This window comes from Corvus brachyrhynchos, unplaced genomic scaffold, assembly GCF_000691975.1.
Source record: "Corvus brachyrhynchos isolate BGI_N302 unplaced genomic scaffold, ASM69197v1 scaffold1, whole genome shotgun sequence".
Classification (NCBI taxonomy): domain Eukaryota; kingdom Metazoa; phylum Chordata; class Aves; order Passeriformes; family Corvidae; genus Corvus; species Corvus brachyrhynchos.
This window is the reverse complement of record NW_008237222.1, coordinates 7,750,386-7,774,579: the sequence shown is the minus strand read 5'-3', so window position 1 is coordinate 7,774,579 and position 24,194 is coordinate 7,750,386. Positions and strand designations below refer to the sequence as shown.

The 24,194-nt window shown below is 37.3% G+C and overlaps 1 long non-coding RNA gene across 1 annotated transcript in view; it reads right to left on the bottom strand.

Moving 5' to 3' along the window:
- Window positions 1–24,194, bottom strand: part of LOC108445405 — a 25,089-nt gene continuing 895 nt past the window's right edge. Inside the window, exons 2-3 of the long non-coding RNA XR_001860255.1 lie at window positions 9,194–9,234; window positions 1–5,996 (exon numbers count right to left, since the gene is read on the bottom strand). This is a non-coding gene — a long non-coding RNA (uncharacterized LOC108445405). The remainder of the gene's footprint in view (window positions 5,997–9,193; window positions 9,235–24,194) is intronic.

Here is a 24,194-nt window from a genome sequence, read left to right as displayed (position 1 = left end):
TAGCTAGATGATTCATTTATTTGCATCGATACTCTGTAACAAAAATGAATAAAATTTCATGGATTAAATAAAATACATTTAACGTCATTCAAAATACAAAGAAGACGACAAAATAAAAGTACACTCGGTTAAGTAAACTAATTAACCATTTTCTGGGTATACTTAAATAATGAGCCATCTTTCACACTAAACAATTGGCTTTTCTCTAATTAACCAGAGCACTCAGAATGTTCTTGGTGTGTGGGTTAACCACCATGTTTTTTACTTCCTCACTCCTTGCACACCATTTTATTTTTTCTCACTGAGGCAATTTGAACAGATATATGTATATATTTTATGATTATTTTACTGTTTCTCTTGCTAAAACACAACTTCACAGCACTAAAAATATTTCCTATTTTCAGCAATGGATTCAGAGATAAGAAGCATTGGAATATTACTATTAATTCCAATCAAGTCCATCGTGTTGTAGCAGCATGATGAAATGCAGTAAGAGGAAATAATTGAGAAAATTAAGCAGTATTTGAAGATTGATGCAACTTTGGTAACATTTAGAATTTGGTGGGGTTTTTTTGGGATAATTACTCCCTTACTTTATACTGTAGTTTTTCAAAGGAAATTAAATGTTCAAATACACATTCCCATTCCAGTATGTTCAAGTATGGTAATATAACCTTTCCTGCAATCTAGATAAATGGAGGTTGATGAGGGCAAGGGAGTAGTGCCAGTAGCTTAGAACTTGAACAACATCAGAGCCAGGTGAAATCCTAACCTCACACTTTTCAAGTTTCTTTGTAAATCTGGAACCTCATGTTTGTGAGATGGCAAAGGGAGAGGCAGAAGACATTCCCATATTCTTCTTAGGTGTCTTAGCTGAGATAATTATTTTATTATATTTTCAAGTTGAAGCTTATTCGAAGTTGCTTCCTTCTCTGTTATTTTTGCCCCAGCCTAATTATAATTTGTAATTGTTCAAGCCACAGTCTGAATGAAATCAAATAAACATTATAGTTACTTTCAGTCACAGACCTACCAAGCATTTTTGAGTTCATGAACAAGATCTTCTGTCATTAGCCATACAGGATTTTAGCTGATTAAGCCAGGACATTTCTTCTGATCACAGATTTCTTTCATACTGCCTCTTGTTGGCTAGATTGAGGCTTGAAAATGTTGCTAATCCAATGAACACTGGCAGTTCTCAATTTTTGACATTTCCAGAGCTCTTTCTCCAACTTATGTGACATTTTGATATCTGAAACGCTATCCTGTCAACATTTGAAAATCAACACCTGATGTCAACATAATTCAAATTCACTGCCTTCACTGGGCTTCCATCAGGGTTGAAGTTGGCCCATGAACTTAAATAAAGGCTTGTATTAATATATTCTTAAGAACTAATTTCAATTATATGTTGCAGTATCAGGCAGTATTATGTAGCTGCTATTGCATGAATACAAGGATGACATAAAACCCATAGCTATTCAACTTTTGTAGTTATTCTGAAATTCTTGGAAAGTGGATAAACTGGAGAAGTTATTCAGAAACAAATATATTACTCAGAAACATTTTTGTTGTGTTCCAGCTGATTTCATACTGTACTGGTGGCACAAAAATTTCAATAGGCTTTAATTCACCCAATGAATACAAAGACAAATTCTTCCCTTCCCCATGAAGTGCCAAGATTCAATTTTGCACAAAAACATTGCTAAATACAGCACCTCATGGTTCGTTCACTAATTGTTCTTCTGTATAAGACATTAGCTCCTTCCACCACAGTCTGAGATGAAAGGTACCTCTATGATATCTAGCCATGGGATATCGATAAGGCACACTTTATATTAACAATAAACACCTCTCATTCTTTTCTCCACTCTTCTATTATTTTATTGTAAACATAAATTATGCTTGAACAAAAGCCTGATATCAAAAGGTTTTCCTTTTGGGTATCTGGCACAAGCCATTCACAATATTCTCAACAAATGGAGTTTTGCAACTCTCTTTCGTCCATTGTGTTGTAATAGACCAAAAGACCAACCAAATCCTTTGTCAGAGGAAGTGTCTTATAGGTGTAAGTTAATGGAATATATTGACAATACCTGCTATTTCTGCCCATTTAATTCAGAGATTCTAAAAAAACATTCACTTTGGGTCAGTCTAGGATTCATCCAACAGAGCATCCTTTCCCAAATGGTATCTGTAAGTGCAAGTGCAAGGACATACCAGGAAAAGACATGGTAAACATATATGATCTTCCCCGTCATTCTCCTCAAACATCCTTTTATGTTCTGTTAATAGGAATTCCTGAGACTGATTTTGTTTGTCTGTTTAGCAACCTACAGTACTTTTTTCCACCTCTGGAACCCATGTAAATATTCCTTACCCTTTTCTTTTGGCAAGGAGATCCACTGGGCTGCTGTCTGCTCCATAAACACCACCTTTTGTATGTTTAGAGTCTGGTTTCTTTAAAGGTCCTTAGTACTTGAAATGGAAGATAAGGACAGATATCTGGGCCTTACACAAACTCCTTGGGCCACTTGGGATTTTGTAGACCAGATAGGATCTCCTCAGTCATTCCTGTAAGAGAAACTATTCCATGCTGAGATCCTTCAGACGTATATCTGAAACTTTTCCCATTATAACATTTAATTTTTACTGGATGGGACCTGAACCCTTTATAGTCATCAAGTGGCTAATTGTGGATTTCTACTGTGGTATGATGAGGTTTTCTTTTGTCTTCTCCACTTTTTTCTTAAGGATTCTGAACACTTCATTTACTTTTGTGATGACTACTGATTTGATAGCTTTCATGGAAGTGTCTTTCATATTTAAAAGATCAACTTTCTCCACTGAGTAGTAATGGTGTGAATGTAAGACAAATTTTCCCAGTGTGCTTCCCTTTATATCTATCTATGTATATCACATTTTATCACCCCAGCATTTACTCCATGTCATCCATGAATGTTGAGCAGTGCTGTTTTCTACAGAATTTCACAAGCGATCTTCATCCACTGCAAGAAAAGGTAATTTCTCCTAACTTCTGCTTCATACGTGCTTCAATATGTAGCCCAAAACCTTTTGTTGGTTTACAGACTACTGAAGATTCTAAGGCAAAGAAGTTTCTTGTTCATAAACATAAATTTCCAGTGGGAGTTTAATTCATTTTGGAGGAGTTGTAGTGGATTTCCAAACTGAATAAATTCAAAACCACTGATTCAATCCATTTTGATAGGGAGTCTCTTGTAAAATCTCAGTGGTTTTTGGCCTTTGCAGTTGGTAAACGACCAAAATGGGTTTAACAATCTCAACTCCTACATAGGCCCTTAAATAAACAGCAGATTTACAAAGATACTTAGTTATATGTAATTTCTGATGGCATTCTGCACCAGTTTTTCAAATAAGTGCAATATACTTTAACAGTCCTTCATCTGTTTACTACTAAAATAAAAATGGAATTATGTTTAAAGCCTGTTTTGCTTCATGGATGTTACAACATTGGAATTTTTCTCTTAACATGTGTTTGAGATATGCAGATTCTAGTGTTTTAATTTATTTCAGTTCAATAAAATTTTTTCAGACAGAAAAAAGAATTCCAAAAATTATTTTTGGGAGGTTCTTATTTATTTCTATAAGTTTTAAATTAAAAAGCCTCATTTCACAGAGATGATTGTCTTCGGGTCGGGGTTGTGTCTCTTTGGATCTCTGTAAAATCCATAGCAGTATCCTGAGTGCTAAGATAGTTGGGTTAATTATGGAGTGTAAGTAAACTAGTACTTTCTCAAATCATCCATTCTGCAAACTCAGGAAGGTATCTTGAAAATAAAGCTGTTCTTTCCTGTCTTCTCTCTTCTTACTACCCTCCTCCCTTAACGGTGGTAAGGAGTTATGGTATTACCGGTTATTAAAGTAATTATTTGGAAAGAAAAGTATTACTCTGGGCTGTAGAGGCCACATCCCAGGAACATTTTGCGAATTTCTTGTTGCCAGTTTGTGAGATTTGCTTGTTGTTTAAGATCCCACCTCAACTTGTTCTATACTCTTTTAATAACTAATAAGAAAGCATTGGCCATTAAAAAAAATTGTAATCAGAATTGGTTTGATATTTTTGCTGAGGAGGCAGGATGAGCTTGATCTTATTGTTCTCTGGCTCCTTTTACTGAGGGATGCTGATGTCCATAATCACACAAACTGGATGCATTTCTGAACGAAAAGGCAAATTGAGCCATATAATCCAAATACTGAACAGACTGTGAAGTAATGGACGTGCCATTACTTATTTGGGTTTCAGGATCTTTTGTTTAATTTTCTGATATTCTTAAGGCTTAAAAGAGGACACAGACCAGTCAGTTGCATACACTTCCTAATTGATGAAGTAATGTTAACTTGTTTATGGCGTGATATTCTGATGCTGGCAGAATTGTTGAACAGAAATTCAGTATTAAGAATATAAGAGTGTTCTTCCTCCTTTTGTCTTTTCTGTGCTGGGTAAAACTATTTTGAATTCAACGCCATGACTGCCAGACATGTTTGTCTCTAGACATCCACACGGAAAATAATGTGCTCCCTCTTATTGTCCTTCTCTTTCCTGTAACTCTGTAGATATCTTCCAAGGCAGAATAACACATTCATGTCTGCAGTTATGGAGACCATTATTTCAGTGACATCAGTGGATTTGTATCCACCTAGACCAAGGCCCTCAGTTGACCAGAAGGCTCCAAACTGCATAGCCCATGCTCTAATAGTGCAAAGGAAATGCAAAAGATCCTGCAAAACTATAGAAACAATTTAAATTACGTATGTATGATGCTAACATGAGAGGCATCAAGAAAAACAACTGTCTTTATAATCTACTTTGTGCTAGTACTATTTTAAGTGCAAATGCACATAAAGAAGGGGTGCATTTTCAGAATGTAGAGGAATTAAACATTCTTCATTCAAGTTACATGAGATTTGCTTTGTCATGCACTTTAGAGAGTTGCTCAAATTGGTATCAACAGCAACCAGCTGCTGTGAACAGTAAAATCTTGCATACAGAAGTAGAGCTGGGGGTGGGGGAGCAAGGGAGGAGCAGGTTGAGCCCTTATAGCTGTGCCTGTGCTAGCCACTTCAGAGATCCCCTCTGAATCCATAGCACCATTGCTGCTCCAGCACTCATTTTTCATCTACTATGAATCCACAGTTGTCAGTGCAGCCCTCAATATGTTCTGTTTAAATTCTCACCGAATCTCCATGGGTTCCTCTGTCTCTTCACACTGAGAGAGACAAGAGAGAGAGAGAGCAGCAAAGTGGTTAGAAATCTTCTGCCAAACACAGATGGTATCCTGATTGCTCTTTCAGCCTACCTGTGTCTGTCTGTGAAGCTGTGGATGTTGTGGACATGTGTGTGAAGAATTTCCAACACTCTCAGATCATTCACCCAAAGGAGAATTTCCATGTGAGTTTTAATATTCACCACATTAGTCAGCCTTGAGAAACAAATATAGCTATTTAGGGTTTATCTCTGTAAAAGTGTGTCTGTGTGTGAATGTGCTTATAAGAAGAGAGAAGTAGAGGAGAAGAACAGGAAGACTCCAAAATTACACAGCAGTCTGCTTTTTAAAAGTACTGACAAACACGTTTGCTTGCACAGTGTAGGCAGTCTGTGAAAAATTCCAAAAACCGTGGAAAAAAACCACACTGGCTTTACCTCATGGTATCTCAGCATGCTCAGCTATTTGTCCCTCTCCTCCTCAGGATATGGGCACAGTGTGGGAGACAATTGCATTATGGCAGTTTAGCAAGTTAGTGCTTATCAGCTGACTTGTTGTAACCAACCGTGCAAACTCTCTTCAGCTGCCCCATTCGTGAGATAAAATGCATTAGCTTAAATTCACATACAGTAGATTTCCCTTCCAAGTCAGATCTTCAAATAGGTTTTGGCATACCTGGCCAAGCAAGCTGGTATCCTCTTCTCAGCTCAGAACATATTCAGTGCAGCGGAGGAAAGGGAAAGCTTCCTCCTTGCAAGAAAATAAATCAACCTATCAACAATGCACTTAACATTTAGAGGAAAAATGTTTGCTCAACTCCTATAGGTAATCATTTTGTAGAATGAAGCATGAGATTTGATTATCCTCATTATCTTAGTTCAGATAGCTCTGAAAGTTGCTAGTTGTCATGAAACATACAGCTTTTTAAAAAATCCAGTTATGGTATTTGACTTACTGACCTATTCTGGCATTAAATTGCACAGTATTCCAATTCACTGTGAAAATTCAAGTCCTTTTTTTCCTCTATGCATATTACCTCTAGTTCAAAGGAAGGAGCTTTGCTGTTTCTCAATAAGAATCCTTAATAGGGATGTTCTGAGAATTTTTTTTTTTTTTTGGTGAGGCACAACAAAGAGAAGGGTTGGTTTTCACTAATACCATTCACATACTTTAATTTTTCAACCTTGCTGATTCTAGTTATTCTATTTTCCAAGCAAAATTCCGAAGGGAGGGGTCATTGAACAGTTTGGAATCTTGACAGCTGTTTCTCAATAAGAATCCTTAATAGGGATGTTCTGAGAATTCCATGTTGAGCCTGGCTGTAAAGCGAATATATTAGTAGAAAGACGTACAACTCTGTGTATCATGTAAAGGTATAGGGATTCTTACAGTTTCCTTTCCTTTTAGTCATTGCAGATCAGACCAGAATAAAAAGATAAGAAACTGTGTTCTTTCTGGTACTCTGGTTGTGGGTGGTACTTGTCTGTATCACTAACTAGCAGATGAATTAATTTAGATGGTCTGTAGACTTCTGCCATGGAAATAACACACACGTAAACAAATGGGTAAAAGTTTTAGGTCACCAATTCATACAGCAGTCCATGCTCCTGCTCTCTTCTATTCCTGTCTTTCCTCAGTGTCATGTGCTTTATGACAGAGGGGTTTTATGTCCCTGTGTGTCCATGTTTTCACACACCTTTTATTCATTGATTCATTACTTTCTTTTTTTCCCAATTGAGACCTTCACAGGATGGCTGTCACAGCTGCAATTCTTGCTTGGCAGCATTTAAATGCATGCTAAACAAAAGTCTCTGTCTTGCCCATCTCAAATATAGGCAAGTTAGTTGATAAATAGCCTTATGCCACCCCAGGGTGTGATTATACTTTGAGATAGCACCGCCCGTAGGATGGGTGAAGGCCCTTTGATTTTGGCCCTGTGTCTAATCATGTGTTTTAACTCTTTCCAAGTGCTGGGTTTCTGTTGATCCCAGCAATTCTGTACATGTTACAACTGATATGGTTACTGATATACCTGATAATATAGCTGGCATCAGTGAAGGAAACCATTTGGTTGGGCTAAACAGAGCTGCACCAAGACTGCAGTCATCATTCAGTTAATATGCCAGATTATTGGCAAACTTTTCCACTGCCTCCTTCTGTTGTTTTCTGCAAAGCATTATTTGGTTGAGAGTCATGATAATCCAATCCATTGGTTTTGGTTCTTTCTAACCTTAATGCTCTTGGTTTCACCTGGGCATGTACTTACCAACTTTCTTGTCCCCTTTGAGCCTCACAGAAAGAGACTTGTAGTGTCCCCTGTGTGCAAATTCTGTTATGTTCCATTTTTCGGGTGGAATTTTCATGGATTCCTGGTGTTGCTCTTCAGCACTTCTTTGAGAGTTGCAAACACTTTAATAAGTGGGCAAGTTTCTATTCTACCCACAGCTTTTACTTGTTTCAGTTTAGGTATTGAAGAGTTGTTTTAATGTTAGAATGAGTGAAGTTAACAAAATTCTACTATTGACTCCAGGCATAGTATAGTAAAGCTTGCACTTGCAGTTTTTGTGCTTCCCATCTGTGCTAATATACATTTACACAAGACTGACAGGAAAGTTACTTAATGTAAATTACATTTGCATTGGCTTTAAGTCAACTTTATACTATCAGAAAAAAGAATAATAAATTCCAAAGCATTTAAAACCACAAATACACCCAGAAAGTAACTAGTCCTGATTTCCTTATATTTGCACTAGTATAAATCAGGAATAAGTTTGTTAAAATAACTGGGATTATTTTCATTTATACTGTAGCTTTATTATAGAGCTCTGAAGCACTATATACTTATGCTACAACTGCAGTAAGAAAGGGACCGTAGTTTGAGGTTCAGTGGCCCTACATGGGTGCAAGAGAGAGGAGGTTGATGCATGCTGGGACTATATCCAGTAGTTAGTGTCTGCAGGACTTGGGTCTTTGATCGTAAAATAAGAGAACATGTTTTTCTGGAATTGTGCCTGGCTGTATCTTTATATAATATTCACTTCTCAAAAAGCCAAATAAACTAAAAAAATGTTTAACTGAAATATAGACCTGTCACTTTTGCTACTTACCCATTTCCTTAGCCTGTAAACTTTGGGTTCCCAAAATTGTAGTTGTTAGATGCTTAAATGTTTTTACATGTAAAAAAACCCCCTGCTTTCAGATGCATTCTGGTTGCAGCTCATTTGGATTGCATAATATGAATGCCTAACAGTCTGGCTGCTTAAAAAGGACTAATTTTCTAGGTATGGGGGGGAAAGAGCTCTTAAAGATGTTCCCACAGATATCTAAATGGGAAGGAAGTTGAGATCCCTTTATCCCATTTGCTTTTATTGAATGCTCCAGAAAAGGCATTTTCTAGCTGGGAGCAAGGTGTAGGTTTAGGATGTAAGGAAATCCTGGAGTGTATTCACAGAGAATGAAATATTATTTATAAAAGCATCATTATTACATCTTAATTATTTATGTTTCAAAAAATGAATAATATATTTTCTGAGTGCTTGCTAATTATTAAATGACAGAAGTAACTCCACATTTCAAATAGCTTGCCTTTCCTGGCAGCAACTTCAAATGAAGAAACAAGCAAAACTCCAGCACATTGCCCGAGACTTCTGAGAGCTCTAGTTTTCATAATGGCCTGGTGAGGAGATTGACTTTCAAACAGGAAAATGAAAATTCCACATTGTTTTGGAGCACAAAGGCCTTCTAGGGTACTGGGTCATTTAGGGTGAACACCCTGCAAACCTCCCCTTTTACTTTCTCCAAGTGCAAATGTCAGCGACATTACTTACATAGGTGACATTAATGTTCTTTATATCAGCACTGTTTCAGACACAGAAAAATACCCAAAGACCTTGTTCTCAGAAACACTGTAACACCAAATTTATGAGCTTTGGTGAGCCAATACTTACTGCTGACCTCTTCAATTTAATGGGAAATACAAATATTGTACCTAGGAGAGAATGAAAAAAAATCAGAAATAAACTTTACAGTAAATCTACATTTTCAGCATTGGAATGGGAAAAAAACAGAGCTCTCAAGCTAAGTTTCATGCTACGAATTCTTCTTACTCAGGCCCTGTTCTCTGAGAAAGGCGTTTTATTGAATTGTTGATCATATTCTCCAGTATCTCCTGGATAGTCCTTCTGTGATTGGCATAGTTCTGGGTATGACTCTTCATGAAAATGATGCGACAAATGGTGCCCTCTTTTTTTTTGTGAAAATTTTAACAAACTTTGGTAAAAGGTCATTGGTCTTACCAATGACAGAAATTTGTTTCTTTCCTCCCTAGGCAGAAATGTAAGGTTTACTAGCCATGGAGGGTACCACCAAAACCTTACCAAAGCGCCTATCAGGCAAGAAAGGTGCAGAGCTCAGGGAGACCTCCTGGTTCTACTTCCAGCTGCAGGCATGATTAAAGACTGGTGGTATTTGAGACTGCTGTAGATTGAGAGAACAGCCAAGAGAAGCCTAGAGATTTCTTTCTCTGCTTGGAGTTTATCAATTAACTTGAAGCTTTTTATGTTTCAGCTCTAGCTGGAAGCTTCATTTGAACTTCCTCCGCAGACTTTAATTTCCGTTTGATCTTAGAGAGACACCATCAAATAGTTTGGGTTCTATAAAGCTGAGAGATAACTTTATTGCTGTGTTTCATACCAAACCTGAAGAAAACATTCAGTGACTGCTGAAACATGATATTCTCGGAGTTCTTTAAAGCCACAATAGAGCTATGATTATTTACGTACTTAAATGATGGCTTTTTTTAGTGGCAAGGTGGTGTACCTATTGAGAATAATCCAGGTTAGATGCCAGGGAAGAGAGGGATTGCAAAGTTTCCTATTTCCGATAATTATTTTTTACTACTTTTGCAATCTGTTTTATTACATGTGGACAAGAGAAACCATGCACAGTGAACAAAGCTCTTTTTTTTTTTTTTTAAGAAGAAAGCATATGCAATCATACTTTAATTTAATTTTTCTCCAGTCTGGATAGATTTCTAGGTCTTACAACAATCCTCAACCAAATTCTGAAAGAGCCAAAACTTTTGTATGCCACATGTGGCAGTGCTAGCAATGTAAAAGCGTATATTGAAAACTTAGGATGGAGTTGTAGACAATTAACAGGCTGGCTGCAAAATCCTGCAGAGCCTTTGAGAAATTCTAGTCACACACATAAACTGAATTATGCAGGTCTTGTCAACAACTGCCTCAGAAGCATATAACTGGTACGGAGGAATAAGGGAGGATAAAAGTATGTGTTCATCCTTTTAGAAAAAGGGAAAAGGAGTCTTTTATACAATGTTTGAGAACCGCTTGTAGGGGTCAGAACATTTGTAATCTTATGTCAAACCTAAGACAAAAGACATTTGACTGAGAGGATAAACAGATGTAAATACCTAAATGGCAGTTTTTGGCATCTGTCCAAAGGTTAGGGTTGTTCTCCCAAAGGTTGAGCTGGTTAGACAATTAAAACAATGTCTTCTTCTTTTTTTTTTTTTTTTTTTTTTGGTGTCTATTTCCAGCCTCTCTCTCCTTCTTTTAAAGTATTTATATTTTGAAAGACAATGTGTATAAAAAAGAAAAGTAAATAAAGACATCTTAATTTTCTAAAGATCAAAATGAGGAGATTAGACTACATTCCAGCATGTCTGAATCTATGTCCTCTCACAACCTTTTATGAAGGAGACCACAATGGTTGCCAGAAGAAAAAAACAACAAAAACCCCAAACCAAAACCAAAAGACAACCTGTGTGTCTTTGTGAAGTACTGAAATATGCCCAGAGATCTATAGCAGATTTCTAGATATATGTCTGACTCTGATCTCTCTACATACTAGCTTAAATCAAGAGGAACTCCTGACTTGTGAAAAGTTAGTATAAGATCAAAATCAGAACTATGTACTTCATTAAGGTCATGACCAAGATATTTATTGTGGTTTGAGAACAGAGAAGGTTAAACCGCTACAATGCCAATAGTTGAACACTGTGTGGGATTGTTGGGGAAGGAATTTAAAAGAAGTCATTGCAAGCAGGCTCCTCCCTCCTATGTATTTTGTTTATATTTCAAGGCAAATGAACACACTGTATTTTGTAACTGATGGAGTAAGTCTTGTGTTTGATATAGCTTACAGGCCTATAGCTGTAGCACCAGAGTGTTGATAGTAGAAGTTCTTGTAATTTTTCTTGCTGAGATGAGTGATTACACAGCTACTGGTCCATATCTGGTTTCCACTATGTTTATGTCTCCACATTTAAATACTAATTCCCTATCAAAATGACAACATGCATGCCGATTTGCCTGCTGAAAATGAGGCAGTGTAAAAATAAATAAGCAAATTATAAATAGATAAGTAGAGCACATATGTAATTTCTCTGTTCCTCCCTGCGAAGCTATTGGACCCAGCTAAAGGTTGGTTTTTTAGGCAGTGGTAGGCTGGCAGAGAATAACATCACTCTGTTGACTGGGGACTAATCTGTGTTGCTGCCCCTTCCCCACATGGTGGTAAAGCAGCTTCCAAGAACAAGTTGATACTTTTTGAATCTGACATTTGAAACCAGTTGTACATACAATGTGCTAACTACTAGATAGACTTCCATGTGGCTGCTTTGAATTAGCTGTTTGGTTTCCATATCATTGTTCAGATTTCTTTTATGTTAAAAGTGTTTCCAAAGCCTAAATATGAAAAGTAATAGAAAATATAGAGGGATAAGTATTCCTACTTGAAATGCACTTTTTCTTGGTTTTTGCTAATTTCTTTGCATTAGCCTTTGGAGAAAAAAATGTCTGTTTCCACTAAGCTCACATATGCAACAGGAGAACTATATAAGGAAAGCACCTTACTTTAATTAATACTGTCTTTGCAACTTCACTCTTTACCAGACATTGAACACAGGTTTGGGACAGAGATATACCCATTTTTAATTCAGATGTGATACTATTTGCTCCATAAGGTACTGAATTGCTAATGTTAGTTAATTAGGACTTTGGGGCCTGATTTTCAAAGATGGCTGAGAAAAAGCAATAAACTTTTATCTTCAGCTTGATTCTACAAAGCTTTGCCTCCAACGAAGAGGGCAGTTTGTAGTAAATTACAAGGGCCAACTGCTTATGTTGGTAATTCTCCTAAGAGTAAATGAAGCAATGTCTTTTCACTAGCTGTATGCTTTTGAATATCAACAGAGAGTTTTAGCAAATTTTTGGGGATTACTACAGTTGTTTTCTAGTGAAGAAGGAAGTGTGCCTTTTAATCTACCTGTAAGACACTAGAGAAAATTGTAAATCCTGTTCTTCGAGAAGAAGGTTTCTACCCTCACAGATTTGAACACAATTCAATAGGACTACTAGATACGACACATTTCGGTCACTCAGGCTTTAGTTGTCAGCCTAGCCCCAAATATCAGCAAGATTCTCCTTTAGTTTGCTTCTAGAAAGTTCCTTATACATAATTCCTTTTGCAATCCATTGCTTTGCACACGGAGATTTGGAAACCTCTCAAAGTACAAAGGGGAATAGTTAGTTGTGTCTAAGTAGCAAAGGACTGCCATGCACTGCCTGACAGAGTATTTGATTTCACCAGTCTCATTCTGCTACCCTGTGCAAGTCATGTGAAACTATTTGTAAACTACAGGTAGTGATGCATACTTGCAAATGTTCTGTGGGATGCTCGTTCAGTTAATATTGTAAAGCATTTGAGATAGCTATGGAGAGAGCATTGCACTTTATCACACACTTACTACCATTGTAAACTTTTATCTGCTCACTTTGCATGGGTATGAATGAATGCTCAGATGTGTAAGCCCTAGGTCTTTCCCATTCAGGCTCTTCTAATATCCTCTCATTACCTGTACCTAAAAGTCTTTCAGCACAGATATTAGGAAAGTTTGTCCATTATCCTAACCTGTCCATTTAATGGTTGCTGTTCTCAAGTACTGTGAAAGGCTACTAGTGATACAGAGCTTCAATTTTTTGCTAGTTTTCACCTACATCCTTCTGATCCTTCTGTTTTCCTGGGTCTTTTAACAACTGTAATAAACAAGACCAGCCTTTAGTTGTTCTCTGCTGTGTCAAGAGTCTCAGGGGTTACAGAATCTCAGAGGAAGAGGTGGAGAGGTGGCTACCTATTCAATTTTTGCAGCTTCCCCCAAAACCAGGCTGTATTCATGTCAGCTGAAACTGGGTTCTGGCCCATGGTGCATGGACACTGCTAATGTTGCAAACACTCCCATAATTCAACTATAACAAGTAGTAGTGGTAGTAAAATAATCTTATCTTCAACTCATCAGAGCTTTTTTAATTGAATTTTACTTAACATGAGTGTTGAAAGAGCCAGGCTCAACATGCAGCCTTGACTTTGAAACCTCTGGCATTTTGTGGGTGTTAGTCACATCCTTAAAATTACAGTAATACAGTTTTTGTGGCTTAATATTTACATATTTTTATTGCTGTCTGAAAGATAAATGGGAAGAGGATGATCAGAGGAGAAGCCTGGAGCAGGATTTTAATATGTTGAATTAAAAAAGTAGATAGAGATATATTTATATATATGGGAATGTGAACTTAAGGTTGCATAGGTAAATTAAAGACATTAAAAGACACAAAAGCAATGGCTGGCAAAGCAACATTTAGTTGGCACATAGAAATGCACTGTATTTTGTGGAGTGTGTGTAGTGGGACATTTGAAACTGAGGGAAAATATTCTGGAAGTTCAGGCAGCTGAATTAACATTGCCAAAGGAGTCAAAAGGAGTCACAGTCTTTACATCTTTATTGTAACTTTGTTGCAGTAACATTTAAAACGAAAGGCTAAATTGGAAACTTTAACTTCCCAGAGTTCCTCTGATGTTTACTGGAATTTACCTGAATAGTTCTAAACAAGGAACTGAAGATAAAGTGTAATTTTTCCACCTATTTTGTGACCGAGTTACACAACCCATCTCCTTTTAAACCACCTTGATGCGCATTGCTAATGTCTCCAATACCTGCATCGTACATCCTTAAAAATGAGGTGTTGGTTCACAAACAAACTCTCTTCCCTGCTAGACTGTGAGTTTGGGAGAAAGGACCAGCTACAGAGAATGAGAACTCCAGCCACATTGCCCCCCTTAAAAACTAGCTTTTGACCCCCTCTACCCAAGGACTGAGGAATTCCCTTTATGACCCCATTAGTATCACAGTGAGTCAAGGGAGAATGGCAAATTGTGACTTCTGCAGGGAGGGAAGCATGTGTCCTTGCAGGGAACTCCAGGTGCTTTTTCAGTTCTTTTCTCCTATCTTGCATACAAGAGTGGACACCATTCATGGGAAACATTGCAGTGCATGTCATATGCCTATTTTCGGGTTTTGAAATTAGCAGAATGTAGAGCAGGACAAAGAATAACCCAGGTGAACATTCAGAGAATCATGTCCCAAGACCTTAAGCATTCCCCACCTCAACATACAAAAAGCAAGAGTTTCATTGGTAAAGGCTGAATAAAAAGAGCAAGAACATCTTCTTCTAGGAAATGGGAAATTATACATTCTTACTGCCTTATCCTGGGATCATTCTTGGGCTTTGTTAGGAGATGCAGTAGAATAGTATAAATCTGAATTTGTCTGTGGTGAGTGCAAAGGATATTTTGTTTTTCAGAAGAAACAGAAGAAGAAAGTGCTGATGCACAAGTCACCAAAGGGACTTGAAGATAGCTGAAGGCACAGGACTCCATCGTATCTGTAGTCTTTAAATGTGTTTTAATGAAGAAGAAAAAGGTTTTATAGCTTAGAGTGGGGAAGTGGAGAGCATGTGCTTTCTCTGACATCAATGCCCCTGTGAAGTTTATGAGGCTCAAGTTGAACTGTGAGTTCAAGTGTAACCAAGGAGTGCTCAGAAAGAAGAGCTCCGTCTCAGTAAGATTGGCACCTCAGACACAAACAACTATCGGCTTTTTGTTCATCTCATGGGAGGGGCCACTAATGCAGCTAGACCAGCAGATTTATTCAGAGGAGCAAAATAATTCTGAAATTGTTTTCAAAATTATGGGAATAAATGCATGTTTTTTCCCCTCTACTTTGATATGTTTTGAAACAAAAAGAGGATCTGACTCGAGCTTTCAAGGAGGTGGGGAGAAACAAACCCAGTGCATTTACATCTCTTTTGGACCCAATCCAAATAGATTACTGACTAGTGAGAGCATGTGAAAATGGGTTATTATATTGGAAATCAGATTAGTGTTTTAGCTCTCATGTTTTCTTAGGGAAAACAGTGATGTGATACAGGAACATAGATGCTGACTCTATTCATTACAGCAAGTATTGTAAGGGTTCTGTGGGAGACCATTCTAAGCCAAAAATCAATTGGTTTAGTCCAAAGGGGAAAAAAAGAGTGTTCTTATCTCTCTCTTTTAAGAGAGGGCACTTCAGGTATTTCAGAAAGAAGGCTGTTATTAATTTGGGTTGTTTCCCATAGGAATGCTAGGTTGCTGTGGAGCCAAAATTCTTGTTAGGACACATGCTTTAAGTTAATTGTTTGTATGAGAGTAGATGGCTGCAGGTCAGGGTTGCCTGTTTAGTCTGGGAAAAGTACACAGGAGCGCTTAACAAGGGAAATAAGAAAAAAGGAAGGCTTTATCCTCCAGTGCTGAGTTTGGAATAACCAGTTCTAGATGAAGCTGTAGGCTGAATCCAGGGAGTAAACTGGGTGGAGAGTTTGACTCCTTGAAAGCCAACATCAGCATTCCAGTGAAAAAAAGTCCCATTTGTGTGAGGTGATGATTATCTTCTTCCTGATTCTGAGCACCTCTTGAAACCAGTGGGAGCTGACAATGCACGGCTCAGGCACAGAGGTGGTCCTTTCCCTATTTCAGGATTTGGAATTATTTTGGGGCTTCCTTAATGAACTCTAGTAAATTTTTTTTGCTAACAAAGACCTCATTAAACCAAATAATCTAAGGAAGCAAATGAAAAAAGCTTTGCTTGCAAGGTACACCACCCTATTTGATTTTGCGTTTTCAGCCTCCAACACACTATTTGCTACAAGTGAGATCAGGATGACTGTTTGTTTTCTCAGCCTACAAGTCCTTTCTTTGGTTCTTTTTTAGAACTTTATAAGCTACATTCTTAAGGCTCCTTGTACCACAAATGCTTTGCAGAAATGCATCTTGCCAGTCCTCAAGGAATGGATAACACTAAATGTAAAGCACAAATTTGGGACTAAGTTGTTGTAAGTGCAACCTTGATTCGTACAAAGGCATATTCAACAGTCTACTGAATTTAACTGGAGGATTTGTGCAGTAAGACAGCAGGTCCCAAAGTGAGAGAAGTGTCACAATTTGGTCCTTAATATGGTATAAAGCAATTTTAGTACAAATTGTGAAAAATATATCATCCTTTAATATCTTATTGTCACATGCTTCATGAAGATCAAAAAAATCCGCTGACCTAATTGTGTCTTTATAAGAGAACTTGCATGTTGGCTAGAGAAACATTATTATGTCTTGGAACTTCTTTCTGACCAAGTGTGGACTTATGGAATTAACCATTTGTAAGTAAATATGCAAGATTTTTTTTGCCACATAACAACACTGATAGGCACAGTGCTGAAAGAGGAATCCCCATAAATCACTTCGATTTATTTGCAAGGAAATCTCTCCTTTCCACCAGTTCTCTGAAATCCAAGTGTCATTTTGAGATTCAGCAGCCATTATAAGCTAGAAGGGCTGAATGCTGAAAGTCTGTAACATTCTTTTTCCATAAATTGAAAATGTCTATGATCATGTGGAAATTATGTTGCTCACGTGGATGAATATGGGGTCTCACCAGAGGCATGGTTCACATTAAGTCTCAGTATTACACTGACGTATTTCTGCAGTTCATTGTGAGAGAACATTATTCTTGAGCCAACCTGGTCAAGGTTGAGAATACAGGGGCAGAAACTTTAAATCTGTTGGCAGATCTGCTGCAGTCTATTGTATATCTCTGAGCACACTACAGCGCTTCTGTTCCCATCTTCATCCTTTGTCCGCATAGCCTATATAGGCTGAAAAACCTTTGAGGCAAGAGCTTTCCCACTGTGTTTGCAAAGGGGATCTGATCTCACTTAGGTCCCTAAGGCATTACTAAAATAAAAATAATAAGAATAATTGCATTCAAAATTGGCAAAGGAAAGAATATTTCTTTATTTTCAGAGATTGAATAAGTTGTTATATTACATCCATAGCTCCTCTTTTTTTTTTTTCTTTTTTTCAGGATATCCCTTTTTCTTGTAATCAAGTCTTTACATATGGCTTTCCTTACTCAGTGAAGAAGGGATCAAATGCTCACTGTGATGCCACATAATTAGCTGAAATCCACAACACATGCAAAACTGAAGCTCAGGGATGTTTTATGGTTTAGAAGTTTTATTTAAAAATTCAGAAGTTTACACTTCTAACTTTGGAAATTGACTACGATGTGATTATTTTAAAATCATGTCATTCTAACTTTTGTTGCTTTCATGGTTTATTTAATTGACTCAAAAATTCCCAACATGAGAGTATTTTCAGTCAAAAATTGAGGCATCTTTTCTGTTTGTTTCAGATATGCTGTGTTTTTAAGATGCAATGCTGTAAGAGCAAAAAAGTAATTTTTAAGAGAAAAAAAATCTCTAAGCAGTGCATGGATCAGAAGAATTAAGTATGAATAAAGGGAGTTGGTAGATGATATTTGGAGTTGTAAGACTTCACAGATTTGGGAAAAGAGACATGCTGTGACTCAGCAACTTGTGTTATAATCCATAAAAAAGAATTAAAGAAATATGAGTTAATAAGAGCTATGTTATGTTGATGAGGTACTTTATAGGGTATCTGGTAGTGGGCTTTGTTCCTACAAAAGCAGCATGGTGTCATGTGGTAAGAGCGAATGGTTTTCACTTACTTGCTTGTATTTTCTATTTTTTAAAATTATTTTCTTCTAATCTAATTATTCACATCAATTTAGTAAATTTCTGTTACAAAAGGGAGTATTCTGGGTTTTTTTATTAATAGATCAGTGTTTTAATTTCAAAAGTTTGATTTTACAATTTAGGTGACTGTATACAATTAAACTTTTTCTTTGGTTGCCCTCTAGGACACTTTGTATGATTGCCACAAAAGAAAGACTTCTTAATGATTATTTTTTGTGTACGACACATCTCTTTCAATGTATGAACATGTGCAGTGGTTGGGGATGCACATTCTGTCAGGTGACCTCTCCTCTCCTCTCCTCTCCTCTCCTCTCCTCTCCTCTCCTCTCCTGTCATGCCATTAAACTTCTGCAACCTTATTTGAATTGATTTATGACCTTGGTAGTCAAGAGTCTGATCTTAGGTTTTGACCTACCATTGAAACATACTTTTTAATCAAAATAAGCACAGGTTGAAAGAAAGCAGATGCTGATCACTCAGCTAAAGGATATTTTTTTTCACAATAAAATAAGAAAAATAAGGATTATCACTGACTTAATCCGTTGGTCTGGAAAAGAAGTTGCATATTCCAACAAGAAGAAACAAATTAACAAAGTGTCAGCACAATCTAAAATGAAGTAGTATGAAAAAATGCCGAATCTGCTTATCAGGAGCTGCCCATGAAAGCAGGATGTTTTTTAAGTGTCCTGGTTCTGAAGTTGTCTCTGGCAACTTCTGAACAACCAGGAAGAATTTGAGCTTATACAGAACTGTTCACAAGGACAATTTCTTCTCTGGCAAAGAAGGGACAGGTAAAACTGGCCTTTACTTCAGTGATGCAACATCTATTTAGCAATATATAGAAAACAGAGAACTTTGAAGCAGGCATATAGGACATATAAGAACCTAAATATATATGCATATATGATGAATCTTTGAAGAGAACAAATCTATCTGTTGAACTTTGCAAATTAAATAAGGATTACACAGACACTAAACCACATGCAGTGTGTGCATGCTGCTGCTCTGGAAGCTTTCCAAATATACACCACTTTGAGTGATGCTAAACGGCTTGAAAAATATTTGAAAGGATTTTACTAATTTTCTTCAAAATACAACCTTTTTTAGTCTACTATATAACTGAATACTAATTTCCTAATGTTTTTCAGTGTGCATTGTGCACGGTTAGATGGATGTGATATAAGTCAATACAGTTTAGGGGCTATGTTGAGAAATGTTTACAGAAAACACTGACAGTTCCTATTGAACATTGATGATACAGAAGTTTGCAGTCCTACATCAGCCTTCAGCTGAAAATTGTCTTAAGTTTGAAATCACAACAGACACCCACATTCCTGGCTTTCCAAAGTGCACATTAATTCCTGAGAAGCTGCAACTCTCTCCTTGGATTCTCAGTAGTACCATGTTTTAACTCCTGGATTTGCAGATCACTCAGAAAGGGCTCAGTTTAGCTCTCTCTCCAATCTCTCCACAGTGCACGCAGGGCTGATAAACAGAACAGTGAACACAACCTCCTTAGCTGTATGTTTCAAATCTTGCAAACACTTGTTGCATAATGTCCTCAGATTATACCCTCTCCTCACTCTTCACACTGTGAAACGCATTCCTGTTCGTATTGTTTTGCATTCCTGTCTCTGGACACATATCTCTGGCTTTGACCAGATTAAATCTTGCAAGATTAATATCTACCTAAAGTAGATAATCTCCTCAGAGATTATTTTTGAGACTATTGCACTGACCATCTTCCCACTTTATTTGGATCCCTCCAAACACTTTCTTTGCATTCGGAGTTTCTCATTACCCTCAAAGATGCTCACAGCTTCCTCTACTTCCTGGGTTTTGCTTTTGGGATATTATCTCAGGCCTAGAATATCACTTCCATCAGTCATTATTTTAACTTGAACACAAAACTTTCCTGCCTGGTTGATGTGTTTCTAGTGTTCACATTGTACTCTTTCAAGTTCTTTCTTGAAAGGCATTTTCTATAACGATTACCAAAAAGATGCAACCAAGGAAGGTACTAATGTGTACTGACCATCTCTCTTCTTGCTGACCAGTACTGCCTCCTCATTTGGTCCTGTTATTGTTGACTCTGAGACTGTTTTTTGATTGTCTGCTCTTGTAGTATAAAGAACAGTGGGCTTGCCCTGTGGTACATAAAGAATGTCTAACAATATTACACGATAACAATATCTGTGTGTTTTCAGGTGTCATCCAGGGTAAAATAGTAAAAAAATCAGCACAAATTATAGTATACACTTTATAGAAATAAAATTTTAAAAATACATAAATTTACAGCATATGCTGAGTAAGGTACAACAATAATGAGGAAGATAAAAAAGAGCTTTATAGGCATAAGGGTCCACTTAAGGTCCAATGAAAAAATCCTGCTCTATATCTCTCCAGCTGAGAAATGGCAGGGACTCTGTTGTCACACATCATGAAGGCTTGCCTTATGTAGCTGCTGTAGAAATTCCTGCACCTCCCCACTGTTGCATTTGATATATATTTAAATCCTAGTAATCCTGGCTCTCAGCTGAGTATCAGTCCCAAAGAGATTTAGGATAGGGTAAGCCAAGGGTTCTGAGTCCATAGCTATGCAAATTCCAGATTCACTGGGGAAACGCAGCAAGGACTCCTGGAGCTTATGAGATGGAACAGAGTTCAGAGCTTCCGGTTTTGAGGCAGATCATCAGTCTAAAATGTAAATTGCTGTATTTGGTTTTCTGTTTTAGCTATTTGTCTTTTCAGTGTCTGCTCTGGGAGGAAATTTGCAGCTAATAGGAGTAAAACATTAATGTTGACATGCACAGACATGGACACCCGGACAACACTGCAAGTAATTTCCATAAAAAGAATTAGGGAATGAAATTTCTTTGCCTGTGAAGAGTGTTACACTGGGCAAATTTCCACTGACATCACGAGATGAAATATGTTTGGCCGCCACAATTTCTCTAAACTAAATGCAAAGTGAGGGTGTCGGACTCAAAGTCTTGTAAAGTGTTTCAAAGCACTGGATTCTTCATTTACAGTGTGTTGTGAGTTGGGGTTTTTTTTCCCCTCTAAAGATCAGCAATTAGTTGGTATATCGTTACAGAGAGGATGGCAGAAGGAAACAAAAAGAAAGATAATTTTTTTGTGGCGGAGACTCACATGCCCATGGTGATGACCAACCTTATAAAATTCTAGATAGTCATAACAGACCACAAAGGAGTCACAAAATCATTACAGTCAGTGTATTAATAATCCTCATACTGTAATAAGGAGTGTCCAAATAGCCTATGACATCAGAGAACTTTATAGCTCCAGAGGAACTATTAGATTTTATCTTCTCAAGAATCCTTAGATTAAAGAGTCCTCAATGAGACCCTGACACAGTAAAACATAATGATTTCAAAAGAGTTGCTATGTTCTATTGTGTCAATAATTTGCATACTAAGGAGCCCCTATGGTACCATAGTCCTTGACATTACAGAGCATGGACTTGGTACATACTGAGTGGCATTTACATTACCAGAGTCCATACACAGGAATTGTTGAATATTACATCTTAAAAACAAAAGAAGCTTCACTTGAGTTTTAATTAAGAAAGTTTACACAAAATATCCTCTCTTATTTCTAAAACCCATAAAAACACAAAATATGAGGAGAAAATGACTTCTTATGTAATCAATCCTGAAGTCTGGATTTTCAGATAGTTGCCTGAGAGTAATCCCTTTAGCCTCATTTATGGGGATACTATCCTTAGTCTTTGTACTCACTCACAGCATCACAAATGTCTTGGTGTTATATGTTAGCTTATGTAACCCACAGACCAATATGTTTTCCTGCAAAAGCATGAATTAAGGAACAAGCAGGTGCTTTAACACTGAATATTTCTCTTTTTTTGTGTGTGTCTGGGTAAGTGACATCCTTAACCTGACTTTAACAGTGTGTATGTGAATATTCCTCTGTAGGTGAAGAGTTCTCTCTATGTGAATAGTTTTATGTGTGCTGGAGAATTAATGTCTCTGTATAAGATAAGAGAATCAACCATGACTGTTGGAGGGAGCTTCACTCCAGATAGTGGGAAGACTTTTTTTACTCTGCTGAGCACAAGTCCTGCTGTTAATAATTGAAGGTTGCTTTGTGGAAAAGGACTGTCCATATCCATCATTTTGAAGACAAAATTTTTCAGGTTCTCTCTGTTTTATGCCTTATCAAACAATCTTACAATATGCAATTCACTAGTCGCATGACCAGCTTCAAGTTTCTGGCCTTTGAAAAGTTTGCTATTTTGACTTAAGTATTGAGATACTTCTTTTCTGTTACAAAGAAGATGCATCTTTTGAGGATTCAAAGAAGCAAAAAGAATATCCTCATTTTCCTTGACAGAATGCTTGCTGTGTTCTGCATGTTGAAGGCTGGCAAATATGAACAGACAGGTTTACCCTTTTATCCCTTCTAGTTACCCAATGTGGCTTTTAGGTCTTTCTCCAAACGAAGCACTCTGCAAGACATCCAAAGATAAAAAAGAAGGAGAATGAACTCACCTACATAGAGCTTATGAAGGCTTTAACATTTGATTGATAGTGTTTCTGTACCTATGGCACATTTTTTAAAGCCCTTCTACAACCGTGAGTACAAATACTTTTGTGAACACTCCTAGTGTGTGCATGTGTGTGTATAAAAACTGCAGAACAGAACAAGATTTAAGGTTAGAGAATAGACACATTCTGTTATTGATTATTGTTATGCAAGACTTATAAGACTTCTATGATGGAATGGTGGTAGCAGGGAGCCTTAAAAAGCGATGTGGTCCTTGCATGAGTTTCGCCTAAATTTATCAGTTTGCTGGGGCTTTTTTGCTTGCTATTCCAAGAAAGAAATTAACACCTTGTCAGCATGGCAGAGGAGAGAAACACAGTAAGTCTTCATAGATCATTGACAACTACTGATCTCTTGTGCACTGTAGGCAGATTGCTCTAAACAGGAGACCTAAATTTATCTCTAGCTAATAGATAAGCAAAGAAAATCAAAGCCCTGAAAGCCCTGATATGCACTTACTGTAGAGGGGAGAGCTTCTGCATCCCTAATCCCATGGGATCTTCCTTCTGTATGAATAATCTTCTACAAACACTTTTTTTTAAAAAAGGCAGTTTCTAATAAAAATGAATTTTGACCATTTGCAAGAAGGATCATAGAGTTTGCTGCTCTCCAAAGCATTTGACAGTAAGAGTGAAAATAAGTGCCACTGAAATTTAAGAAAAGTACCTGTGCAGAGTGGGAAAACTGTGGTCAATGATTCTTTGAAAGACTGAGAGAAGTTTTGCAACATGTGCACATCTGCAGAGACTGAGTGGATGCACTTGTTTCATCATTTGAGATAATCTAGTTGTTTTTTTGCATGTTTTGCACAGGGCTGTTTCCAGAAGGGCTTGATCTTTTTTTCCTTTGCAAAGCATTGACTTTGCTATCATTGTTGTTATTGCTGCGCTAATGTTATCATACACTGATTATTTTCACTGTGTATGTTTTTGTTGCTTCCTGTACAGTGTAGAACTTTTTCTGCAGGCAAAAGCCAGAGCAGCAGTCCCCTTTTAATACAAACCCCGTTAAAAGCTGCCATTCTTAAATTAGCTCTGCAAAAAAAGTGCATTTTATAGTCAAGCAAGCAGTAATTGGACACTGTGGCTATGAGTGGCCCTTGTGGTGTTTGGACCAAGTCCAAATGTACCTTCTGTCTGTCTCTGACACAGGCAGACAATAGTAGTATTATTTACTGTGCTGGCTCTGTGTAATTTGACAGGCCAGCTGCAAGAACAAAGAACCACTAACATTTTGCCCAGCCCTATTCCCAATTGAAGGCCCATCTACATTTCATAAATAATTTCCCAAAATACTGGATTCTCTTTCTCTTCCATAGCCTTTACTGTGCTAATTTAGAGAATTAAAGTTAGCCTTTCAAACAGTATCCCCTTCCTGTGCTGTCATTCATATATTTTCAAGTTTTGGATACCTT